Source organism: Chiloscyllium punctatum, chromosome 18 (genome assembly GCF_047496795.1).
Source record: "Chiloscyllium punctatum isolate Juve2018m chromosome 18, sChiPun1.3, whole genome shotgun sequence".
Classification (NCBI taxonomy): Eukaryota; Metazoa; Chordata; class Chondrichthyes; order Orectolobiformes; family Hemiscylliidae; genus Chiloscyllium; species Chiloscyllium punctatum.
Window position 1 is genome coordinate 42,151,610 of NC_092756.1, and position 11,982 is coordinate 42,163,591.

The 11,982-nt window shown below is 37.3% G+C and overlaps 1 non-coding gene across 1 annotated transcript; it reads right to left on the reverse strand.

The window, feature by feature from the left end:
• Nucleotides 1-4,387: 4,387 nt before the first annotated feature.
• Nucleotides 4,388-4,460, reverse strand: trnav-cac (transfer RNA valine (anticodon CAC)). The gene has a single exon. It is a non-coding gene; the product is annotated as a tRNA-Val (tRNA).
• Between the last annotated feature and the right edge of the window lie 7,522 nt (nucleotides 4,461-11,982).

An 11,982-nucleotide genomic window follows, 5' to 3' on the forward strand; every position in this document is an offset into this window, starting at 1 on the left:
ATGTAATCTAATCTAATTGTTCTCCCGCACAACCGCCTGGTCTGGCATATCCCCCTCACAACAAGTGCTTTTGAAATATTGAATCATTTTAATTCTTCAAAAGCGCATTCATTATCAAGTCATTGCCATTATAATAATGGCACAATTATTTATAAAAAAAAGTCTTCTGAACAAGTATAGTGAGATTCACATTTTCATTTAATCCATTATTTCTGAGTACTAATAGTACAGTATGAAAATGCCTTTATTTTTCAGGTCACCTACCCCACAAAGGAACCAATGAATTCCCATCCAGTCATTGCAAATATCTGATGTTTGCTCATTTGAATGATCACGGTAATGTCAGCCTTAAAATTCAGGAAAATGTAATTACTTTTCACTGAATTAATTCCAGTTCATTTCCAGACATTGCCCAATCACTTACAAAAAGAGATTTTTCATTATTCTTGAATGCATTGACAGACTTTGATAATACAATTGTTGCTGATTTAGAATAAAAATAATAGTTATTCAATCCAGTAGATTGCGCAAATGTGGATTTACGGAACAGTATATTAACCACTGTAAATATATTGCAGTGCACAATCTCTCAATCATTGTAAATATCAATTTTTATTTTACCTGTTGAAACATAGTTGAATTCAATTAATTATATTTGACTTCAATGCTCACATTTATTGTGTTTGTAATCATAATTCGACTTACGGATGTTTCATGCAACAAAATCAAATGTAGAATTAGCATCTCTATTCTTTCATTCAACAATGGCAATAAATTTTGATTTTTTAAATTTTGAACATTTTGGAAAGAAGGGATGTTGTCTTCAGTTGAATTCTTGCATTGACTCACTAATTCACAGTGTCCGCTACTTATTCTCTTTGGGTTCCAATGAAAAGAAATTAACTAGTTCTTCTGGTTGTAAATTCCTGGAAAATATTTGAGAATGTTGTGGTTTTAAAAGTGACAAGGCGAAGTGATCGTAAGTCATCATTTATTTTGTTAGAAAGAGCTTGATTCAAACATTTCGAACACACACACACACACTGTTATTCTGCTGTGTAACAAGGGGAAAAACAAGTCGCTTTCTTAGGCATTATGTAAATATATGCCACTTCCAATTATTCATTAGTCAGCTAATTACTTACATTTGTCATTAAAAATTGCAATTCGTCTAAATATTGTTATGACCTTTGATTAAATTAAATTTTTAATTATTGTTAATTCATGAATTTCAGGGACTTTTTTTGTTTTCAATACACCGATTCGTATTGAATGTAAGATTGACATGCTTTGACAATGTCGGAGAGTGTCCATTTGAAACTTGTTTTTCTCGTATATTTCACTGATTTTACTTATTGCATAAGATTACATGGTACCTCAGTGGGTAGCAATGCTGCCTCACAGCGCCAGGGACATTGGTTTGATTCTGTCCTCGGGTGACTGTGGGGACTTTGCACGTTCTCCCCATGTCTATGTGACATTGCTGTGGTGTCCTCCCACAATCCCACATGTGCAGGTTAGGTGAGCTGGCCATGCTAAATCGCACATTGTGTTCAGGGATATGTGCATCAGTCAGCAATAAATTTGAAGAAATATGATCGGGAAATGTGTTTGGGTGGGTTACTCTTCGGAGGGTCATTTTTTTCAAACAATTGACCTGTTATTACACTGAGGGAAACACGGTTGCTTTCGTGGCGTCGCTAGAGTTAGGGTGGGCCCCGAGATCTAAGCCATGTTGGAACTGAAACCGAGGAATCGACAGAGAGGCTACACAACGACATCGCATCCATTTGGTTTTCTTTAAATCACTGACGAGCAGGAAAATGTAATCGGGGAGGGCGAGTGGGGAAGTGAAGCAGTTGCAGCTCTGGTGAAAGCCCAAAGGTCCCTCTGAGAGTGTAATTTCTTTCATTGCTGTTGTTGATTGAATGAGCCACTGACGTGCGAACTGCACCAAAACATGATTCAGGACCTCTGGTGCCAATTCTCGCACGTTGAATAACGACAGACACCTTCCAAATGAGGTCTTTCAGAGACGACTTTGGGATACATTTGACAGGCAGACTAGTTGAGGAATCCGTGGTGCACTGTGACACCAGCACATCAGCTTCTTGAATGCTAAATGTGAGACAGTCCGGGGGCATGAGCCATAAAGTCATCACACAAATAACAACAGGGCAATTCCAAACTACTCTTTCAAACATACTGGAGCCTGAGTGCACCACCACTGCCCAGACAATGCTGCAAAGAGACAAAGAAAGAACATAATAAGAATGGGCCATAAAAAGTGAATTTCACCAATCACAGTCTCGATTAGATTACCTTTCCCTTCCGATGACTCCAGGACGGAAAAGGAGGAAGTGGGAGAAATTCAATAACATATGACATCGAAATACATTGGAACGATTTTCTCATTGGCCAGAAAACCAAATAACGACGAGTCGAGTCACCGTAGGACTCTGTTTCGCAACAATAGTCTCCATTCGGTTCCAGTAAAAGCTCAACTTGCCTGGAACAGAAAGCAACAGTGGAGCCGCTGGCGATTTTCCGTGCGGGAAGCGAACACGATCACGACAGCACAGACACTTAGGAAAATTCGGCACTTTCCCACACCGCAGTCAATTCCCCGGGGAGCAAACTCATTTTGCTTCTGTTTTAAACAGAAATGCAGCAGGGGAATGAAACAGCGTTTAAACCAGCAGCTCCGCAGAAACGGCAGCGGTGGGATTCGAACCCACCCCTCGGGCGAGACGGTAGCCTTAATCCAGCGCCTAAGACCGCTCGGCCACACTAGCAACACGCCCGCGAGTCCAGCTCCGACTCGCACAGCTGCTGGGATGTGCCCGTCTACAATATCAATTTCTCAGCAGTTAACGATAGCCCATCAATCCAGCCAAAAATCACTGGTAAGCTGAGTCTATCTTCTCAGACTGGATTCAGAAACAAATGTATCTGTGAGTGCGTGAGAATATATGATCGGTTATGATTGGGTCAAATTACCATGAGCTACTTGACATTACTGCAATTTCGATTCTTGCTTTGCTAAATGATTTCACCCATTGCTCGAAACAGGACAACTTACACGTTTACACGGAACATGAAACACACCGGACTACAGGGAAAATGCACAAAGCTGAGCAGGCCGTGTCCCAAATCATACCGTGCAGCATAGTTTCAGGCACTGTGTCTGTTTTGCAGAATAAGGTTCCCAAAGAATGTTCCATCCTAAAACCGGAGGTAGTATTACAATCCGAGAACGACAGATTACATTGTACGGAAGGTCTGACCTCGGGGCCGGTTCGAGATGCCACTTTCCTTGCCTTTTACCTTAACCGTGCAATTTGCTGCAGAGATTATCACACCTGGACATGAGCCTCATGGATACCAACTGAGTTGGAAACCTGTGTGGGAATCGATGAGAAAAAAGCGACTCAATAAATTTTAACAAGTTCCATGGTGCTTTTTAGAAATGCAGTTTCTGTTCACCTCAATCCAAAAGGCAGTTTCTGAACATAGTAACAGAAGTCAAAAGGTAATTACCTCACCCCACCCCCAGTCCGGAAGAGGTGCTAACTGCCCTTGATTGCTGTTTGTTCATGATGTGAAGAGCTCTCACGCCTGAGTCACCGTCACGTCTCTGGTTGCTGAGTGAATCACAAAGAAGGACTTTCTCCAGAGCTGCAACTGCCTCACTTCCCCACTCGCCTTCCCCGTTTACATTTTCCTGCTCGTCAGTGATTTAAAGAAAACCAAATGGATGCGATGTCATTCTGTAGCCTCTCTGTCGATTCCTCCGTTTCAGTTCCAACGTGGCTTAGATCTCGGGGCGCACCTTAATACTAGCGACGCTATGAAAGCACAGGTCCAGATGTTCCTCTGAGAGTGTAATTTCTTTCATTGCTGTTGCTGATTGAATGAGCCACTAACGTGTGAACTGCTCCAAAACATGATTCAGGACCTCTGGTGCCAATTCTCGCACGTTGAATAACGACAGACACCTTCCAAATGAGGTCTTTCAGAGACGACTTTGGGATACATTTGACAGACAGACTAGTTGAAGAATCCGTGGTGCACTGTGACACCAGCACATCAGCTTCTTCCCTGTCTTTGAACCGGGCCGCCTGCGCAAGGAATGCGAATGCGGTAATGCTTTTCGTGGAAGGATCAGAAGGGGGTAACTACACTCTCAAACAGAATGGCATATGATCAGAACGATGTTGGAGAAAAACTTTACAATGCTTTGCACAGTAATTAAATGGAATCGCATTGCATTGCACGACGAGAGAAGATTTATTCAAGCAAATTCGAAGGCAGGTTTGCACATGGGAAAGCAAGCAAGAAAGCTCCGTTCTTGTCGATGTCAAAGGCTGCAGTTGAAGAGCAAAGCAGTTTCTGCCCAGTTTCGAACTGGGGACCTTTCGCGTGTGAGGCGAACGTGATGACCACTACACTACAGAAACAAGCCGCGGTCGCAGCCGCTGCAGCTCAGTGGCATCCAACACAGAAAGTTGAAGCCATTCTACCTTTCGCCTTTCTGTTTCCGTGAACTCGTTGTTTCATGGGACCTGTTTAATTTTGGCTATGTGGTGAGCATGGACGAGATACACCGAAGTATCTGTTTCCACGCGGTGTAACCCGGTAACGTTGTGTTGCTTACACCTGCTTTAAAGAATTACGTTTTTGCGGAGCTTACCGTCGCAGTCTGTGGCAAAATCATTTAGTCTGTTCGACGGCTCACGGGAAAGGTAGCATTGTGAAACACTGCAGAAACGAACGACTTCCTTACTTTTGCTCCGACTGACCATACTCCGTGAAAGTTTCCCAGATTCTCAGTTGAGGATTTTTGCAGCTGGAAGTTACCTCAGAAACCCTGTTAATTCGTAATGTATTGAGCGAATCGCAAAACAGAAAGCATTTAACACGGAACACAAACAAAACTGGAAAACCAAATGCATTTTCAGACACAGCGAGCATGAATGCTAAATGTGAGACAGTCCGAGAATTCTTGAAAAGCCTATATATTTGAATAAAGAAAACATTCCTTCCAAAAAACAAAGTTAAAAATCACACAACACCAGGGTATAGTCCAATATGTTTATTTGGAAGCACTGGCTTTCGGAGCGCTGCTCCTTCAACCACCTGATGAACGAGCAGCGCTCTGAAATCTAGTTCTTCAAAATAAACATGTTGGTTAATAACCTGCTGGTGTTTGATTTTTAACTTTGTACAGCCAAATCCAACACTGGCGCCTCCAAATCATTCAAAAAGTAAAACACTTAAGTCTGTGGTTTAACAATTCAACAATCCTGCAACTCGATTATAATTCTCAGTTTATCTGTCTTAATAAATATCTAATCAATGTCAGTGTAAATTCCCGGAAAACAAGAAATCGTTTTGTTTATTAAAACACAAACTTTAATTGAAAACTCATTGTTATCACAATATATGAATTATATTTTAACTCTCCAGTAATGTGAAGTGACCCTTGGACAGAAATTGGATGTTCTAAATTCACCTACAGGCAGAGAAATCGGGACAAATACAAAATCAATCAAACTCAATCAAACAGCAGCTAGAATCAATCATCTCCAGGATGAATCAGATTTTCTTACAACTTGACTTCCAGCCACTACCTGAGCATTATACACTTATCTTGGAAATGTCAATAATGAAGGGTTTTCACACCAACGCATTGGATTTTTTAAATCCAGCTCATAACCACATGTGGATGTTTGTCACAAAATTATTAATCATTTTACAAATCATGGAAAATATCTCAAAGCTCTTGAAATATATTAATCACTGCACATAAAGCCACACGATGGGATTCAAGGCCATCTAATTACTGTTCAGTGCAAAACTTTTTGTCAGTATTGTATTGTTCTCAAGATGAATAACCACAGCAAACATCACACTTTCACACCATCCCAAATATATGCAACAGATACCTTCTTATAATTTACACACATCTTTCCCACACCATTAATCAGACTTCATTATTTACGACTAAGGATGCTGATAGTAACATGTTTTTAAATATAGGCGAGTTTTCCGATAGGTTCCCCCCAGTCATCATGATAACAATGCAATTGCGTCTCAGTACATTGTAACAGATCCCCATTAAACTTTTTCATGTATTCACTAAGAGGCAATGTTTAAAAATTTCCTCTATAAATGCTGTTGACCGTTTTTTGCGATGATACCCATGTTCCTTGTCGATTTATTTTCTTTGTAATGCTGACATAAATGTCTGAATATTGATGACATGAAAAGTTGCATGGGTTATATATTTTATTTCTACAGAAGAAAAGCTGAGACACCAAGTACAGATTGCAGGACATTCTGAGAATGTTGAATGATCAATAATGACAGCATATCGAATGTATTTTCCAAAACATCATGTCAGCATTCTAATTCTCAGTTCACTGATACGAATTATTATGTAATCAAAATCACAGCAAACTTCGTTCGAAAATATTGAATCACTTAATGTGTCAGCGTTCTAAAATAGATTACCAATTCATTGTTAGTCCAACAATCACACAGTAATTCAGTTCAGGTTTTGTAACAAATATCATGAGATTCACATTTCAATTTAAATCATTATTTCGCAGTGCCAATTTTACAAAGAAAAATGGATCTTTTATTCCACGTCAACACAACCACAAACCAAGCAATAATTGCTCATCCAACACTGACAGGAAATATCTGATATCTTCTCTTTGAATGTTCACAGAAATCATTGGATTAATATTAATATTAATATTACAAATGAAGATACGTCTGATTGTTTTAGACTCCAATAATTAATGTTGAATTCTACATGTTACGGAGAGTAATATGACATTTCTAATCATTTTAAGTTTACAGTGACCAGTTTTAACACGAATTGTTAATTATATCTAATATTTAATCATTGATCAAATCCAATATAGTCGGCTTTAAGTGTGGAATTAAGTTTCAGTGACGTAAGCATATTGCATGGTACTGTTTCCTAATGGTAGCGAATGCTGATTTTTATTTTAATGCTGAAATTCTTGTTGATTTGCTGCTGTAGGGATCCCCGATTAGCCTGCCTTGAAATTAAAACACAAAATGGTGGAGGGGAGATAAATAAGACGAACAGTCTGTTTCAGTCTTAAGTAAAAAAAAGAATATTTTGTACAATCGTACTCCAAGTCCATAAGTATGCCATTCCAGACAGTCATATTCCAGATAATGATAAGAGAATGCCAGCATACAGAAAAATGACCAATTCTGACTTTCATTAATGAAAGAATAATTGTCCCAGTGAATGAATAAACGCCAACTGCAGAATAAAGCCCAGCTAACTTCCACAGTTGCTATCATGGAAACAGACAGGGTTTAATTGTCAGAAATATTTACTATTTTAAAGTTGCTCAGAACATTTAAAAAGTTTCTAATTACATATTCTTGAGAATCGTAAATAAGGCAGAGTGAGAGGCCCAAAGAACTGCAGCAATTAATTTTGTAATCTAAAATAAAACGCACAGAGAGATCCCAAGGCCTGGAGATTATAGCACCTGTAAAACACCATGAAGCAATAGAAAGCTGCGGCTATCCATAGCGATGCCCATCTGAGATTAGGTGTTCTACAGGATCGGGTGTCTGTATAAGGAGGGAAGGGCTGTAACTACATTGCATGTGGATATTGTAACACAGCAAGTTTGTAAAAGTACTGCTTTTTACTGTACACGTTACAGTGTGTCATGGACCTCCCTTCCTAGATTGGCCTCGGGAGATGATCTCTGCACTAACTGATTGCAGCATGAGTAAACATCTTCCACTTGCCTGAGTTCTGCCTATCTCCTCAGTCTTCATTCTCTGTCAGGGGAAATCACTCCTACAGCGATGGTGACATTTAAATTCAATACAAACGCTTATTATCTGTGAAATTATTACTTGCAGAGCGATATCATTTTCATGTTATTTTTTGAACTTTTTGTGTGTGCAAGAAAACAATGTAGGTACATCCATTTGTTATTTAGTTCAACTTATACTAAATTTAAATTTATTGAAAAGACTACACGTGGGGGGGGGAGGTGGATGAAGGACGATTCTTCAGCTCAAATGTCACATTAACTGGCAATTTCCGTTTTTCAAAACATGTGACCTCCAAAATGATATTTATTTTACTTTCATTTTGAGGTAGTTTTATTTTCTTCCAACATTAGTTGTCAATGAACAATAATCACAAAATTATTACTCATTTGCGACAAAATGACTTCCTGGACCAAATGTCATTAACTCGATGTTTTGTTCATAATAATACTCACTTTCCCGGCCTAATTATTTTCTTCCTAGTTCTGACATTTATCTAAACATTTATCATGATTAAAGTTACATTTATAAAATAGACATGAACTGACCAAAATAAAGTTGAACTATGTTCAATTGTTGCTGAGATTTTTTAATTATTAAAGCCACGTTTTATATTTTTATTTTCAGTTTATTAATCTTAATGAATATAAAATCGACATCAGAGCAAAGTGCATTCAAAATATTAAGTCAATTTATCTATCAGGATTTTAGAAACAATGATCAATTGCAATAATTACGCAATACTTTAACCTAGGCTTTATAACAACTACAATGTGCCTTTAATATCTTGATTATTTCTGAGTGTGAGTGCTACAATATTAAAATCTGTTTGATCAGGCCAATACACCCACAAAAGACCAATAATTGCCATTGCAACATCATTTGTAAATATCTGATTTTTGCTCATTTGAAAGATCACAGTCTTCTCCGCCATTGAAATTCAGAGAACACCAGTTACTTTGCACTGCAATATTTCTATTCATTTCTGAACATTACTCAGTGGAATAGGAAGAGGAGATACCTCATTATTCTTAAATTTATTAATAAAAGTTTTCGAATCGATTTGTTGCCAATACCTAATAATTGTTCAATTCGGTAAGGGGTGTACATGGGGAACTATGTTTTCATATAATAACTAATGCAAGGACATTGCACTGTACAATCACTCAATCATTCTGAATATTGCTTTTCATTTTAAACTTGGAAACTCTTTTGAATTGATTTGATTGGAAATCATTTTAATGTTAACATTTATTGTGTTTTTAATCACAATAACAATTGAATATTTTTCATGTGCAAAATCATTTAACTCCCCATTAATTTTTTTGAAGCACACAAAAAGGGTTGGCATCTATCTTATTTCATTAAACAATCACAGGAAATGGTGACTTCTTAGAAATCGTACATTTTCAGAAAGAATGAAAGTATTCTTCAGCTGAATAGGCACATTGACTGACCAATTCATCATTTTGTTCCAATTTATGTGTAGAACAAAAAGATTTTAATTTGCATTTCAGAAAATGAGAAACTTATGAACATATAGAATAATTGTATTCATTTTTATTTATAATGCACAGTAATCACACAATTCTGTCAAGTTGTCGTTCCACAAGTGATCATAAAAATCATGTTTAATTAAGACATTTGTTAACTCCCATCATTATTGTAAATTACAACTGAATTTTCAGTATCCAACCATTTAATTCCAATCCAATTGTCACAATAAACATATGATTAGTTTTCAGCCCTGCCCAGCCTGGTTGGGAATGTTATGAAGGAATATTGTGCAACTCTGGTCGTGTGTCTGTTACCAGACCAGAGGGTACAATTTCAATTCCCACCTTGCACAGAGCTGTGCCAGAGCAGCTCTGATAGTTGAAAAGAAAATATCTAAGAATCGAATGAATTGCCTTTCAATTCAACATTGGATATGTTTTCATTTGTTGCTCATTCCAATAATCACAGTACCTGCTATATATTTTCTTCAGTCCGCAAAGAACAGAATGTATCTAATTCCACTCAATCAATATTCTTTGCAAAATATTTGATAATGTTGCACTCACAAAGATGAAATAAGAAAAGTACAGATATTCCTTGATTTTCTTTTTTTCTGAAGAGCTGAGTTCAGACTGCACATTGAACTTGATGCTTCAAAGGTATAAACATGAGAAAAAAAATCAAGTTCTTCTTCAGTTAAATAAACAAATGCCACTTCCTACTATATATCAATTTTTAGTTATTGATCTGTTTATGAGGTTGTCTGAAATTTGTTTTTAGCTTTCCATTCATCTATTTATATTGAATGTAAGATTGAAATGTTGTGAAAATATCCGGGTGCATCCATTTGAAATTGAATTTGCATATTTCTCTCTGATCCAGTTTATTGCATGAGGACTTAACTGTGTTTTGTTCAGCAAACCTAGTGAATCCTAAAAATTGTCTAATCTTAAATAAGAACTTTCACACCCAGTTATCAGTCAGTATCTAATTCATATAAATATCTAAGTATATTGAAATCAATGGTCACACAAAACAGTGCACATAAAGCGACACAAAGATATTCGGCTGATTACTATTCAGTGGAATACCCTGAGTAAGTATCTTATTGTTCCTGGGAAAATGACAACAGTAAGCATTTATTTACTATTCTATGCAGTTAATGCAATTGATGTGTTATATTTCAGTTCAGTCGTTAATGTTGATTTATATTGTTTAAACCAATAATTCTACTTTATCACGGATATTGACTGTACTACAATAACGTTGGGAAGGAAAATTTTTGTCAATCTAACAAGCTTTAAACTCCTTTTTTGTTGTGTGTGTATACAAGAGACAATTGAAATTATAACCATTTTTATTACAAATTGAACAAATACTGCATTTTAAATTTGTGAAGTTCCTACATTTTTACAAAAGGGTTAGTCTTCACTGTATATGTCACATTAAAAAAACTTCTATTTCAAATCATGCGTGCTACAAAATGATTATTGTTTTCATTTCATTGTAAGAAAAGAACTGCTTTGACCATGTTGATTTTTTTGGCATTTCTATTCCAACATTTTTCATCATTGTCCAAAAATGACAATATTATTAAAATCGCATATACGCCACATGTCATTGACTACATTGTTCAGTTTCAAGCTCACTTTCATGACTTACGAATTCTCTTCCTAATTCTGACACAAATCTTTAAACATTGATCATAATATTGATCATATAAATTGATGTAACATATCTCTACAAGGAATCCGGTGTATGGAAATTCACAATTCTTGTATTACGTATATTTTTTTTACTTTAAAAAAGAAGAATTTCGCTCAATTATCACCGAATGGCTCATTTTTCTTCAATCCATAAAGCGAGGTACAATGTTTTATTCCTCAGTTTATTGATCTTAATAAATATCCAATCAACGTGGGCGGCACGGTGGCACGTGGGCGGCACGGTGGCACAGTGGTTAGAACTGCTGCCTCACAGCGCCTGATACCCGGGTTCAATTCCCGCCTCAGGCGACTGACTGTGTGGAGTTTGCATGTTCTCCCCGTGTCTGCGTGGGTCCCCTCTGGGTGCTCTGGTTTCCTCCCACAGTCACAAAGATGTGCAGGCCAGGTGAATTGGCCATGCTACATTGCCCATAGTGTTAGGTAAGGGGTAAATGTAAATGTAAATGTAGATGTAGGGGTATGGGTGGGTTATGCTTCGGTGGGGCGGTGTGGACTTGTTGGGCCGAAGGGCCTGTTTCCACACTGTATGTAATCTAATCTACTTGTTCTCCCGCACAACCGCCTGGTCTGGCATATCCCCCTCACAACAAGTGCTTTTGAAATATTGAATCATTTTAATTCTTCAAAAGCGCATTCATTATCAAGTCATTGCCATTATAATAATGGCACAATTATTTATAAAAAAAAGTCTTCTGAACAAGTATAGTGAGATTCACATTTTCATTTAATCCATTATTTCTGAGTACTAATAGTACAGTATGAAAATGCCTTTATTTTTCAGGTCACCTACCCCACAAAGGAACCAATGAATTCCCATCCAGTCATTGCAAATATCTGATGTTTGCTCATTTGAATGATCACGGTAATGTCAGCCTTAAAATTCAGGAAAATGTAATTACTTTTCACTGAATTAATT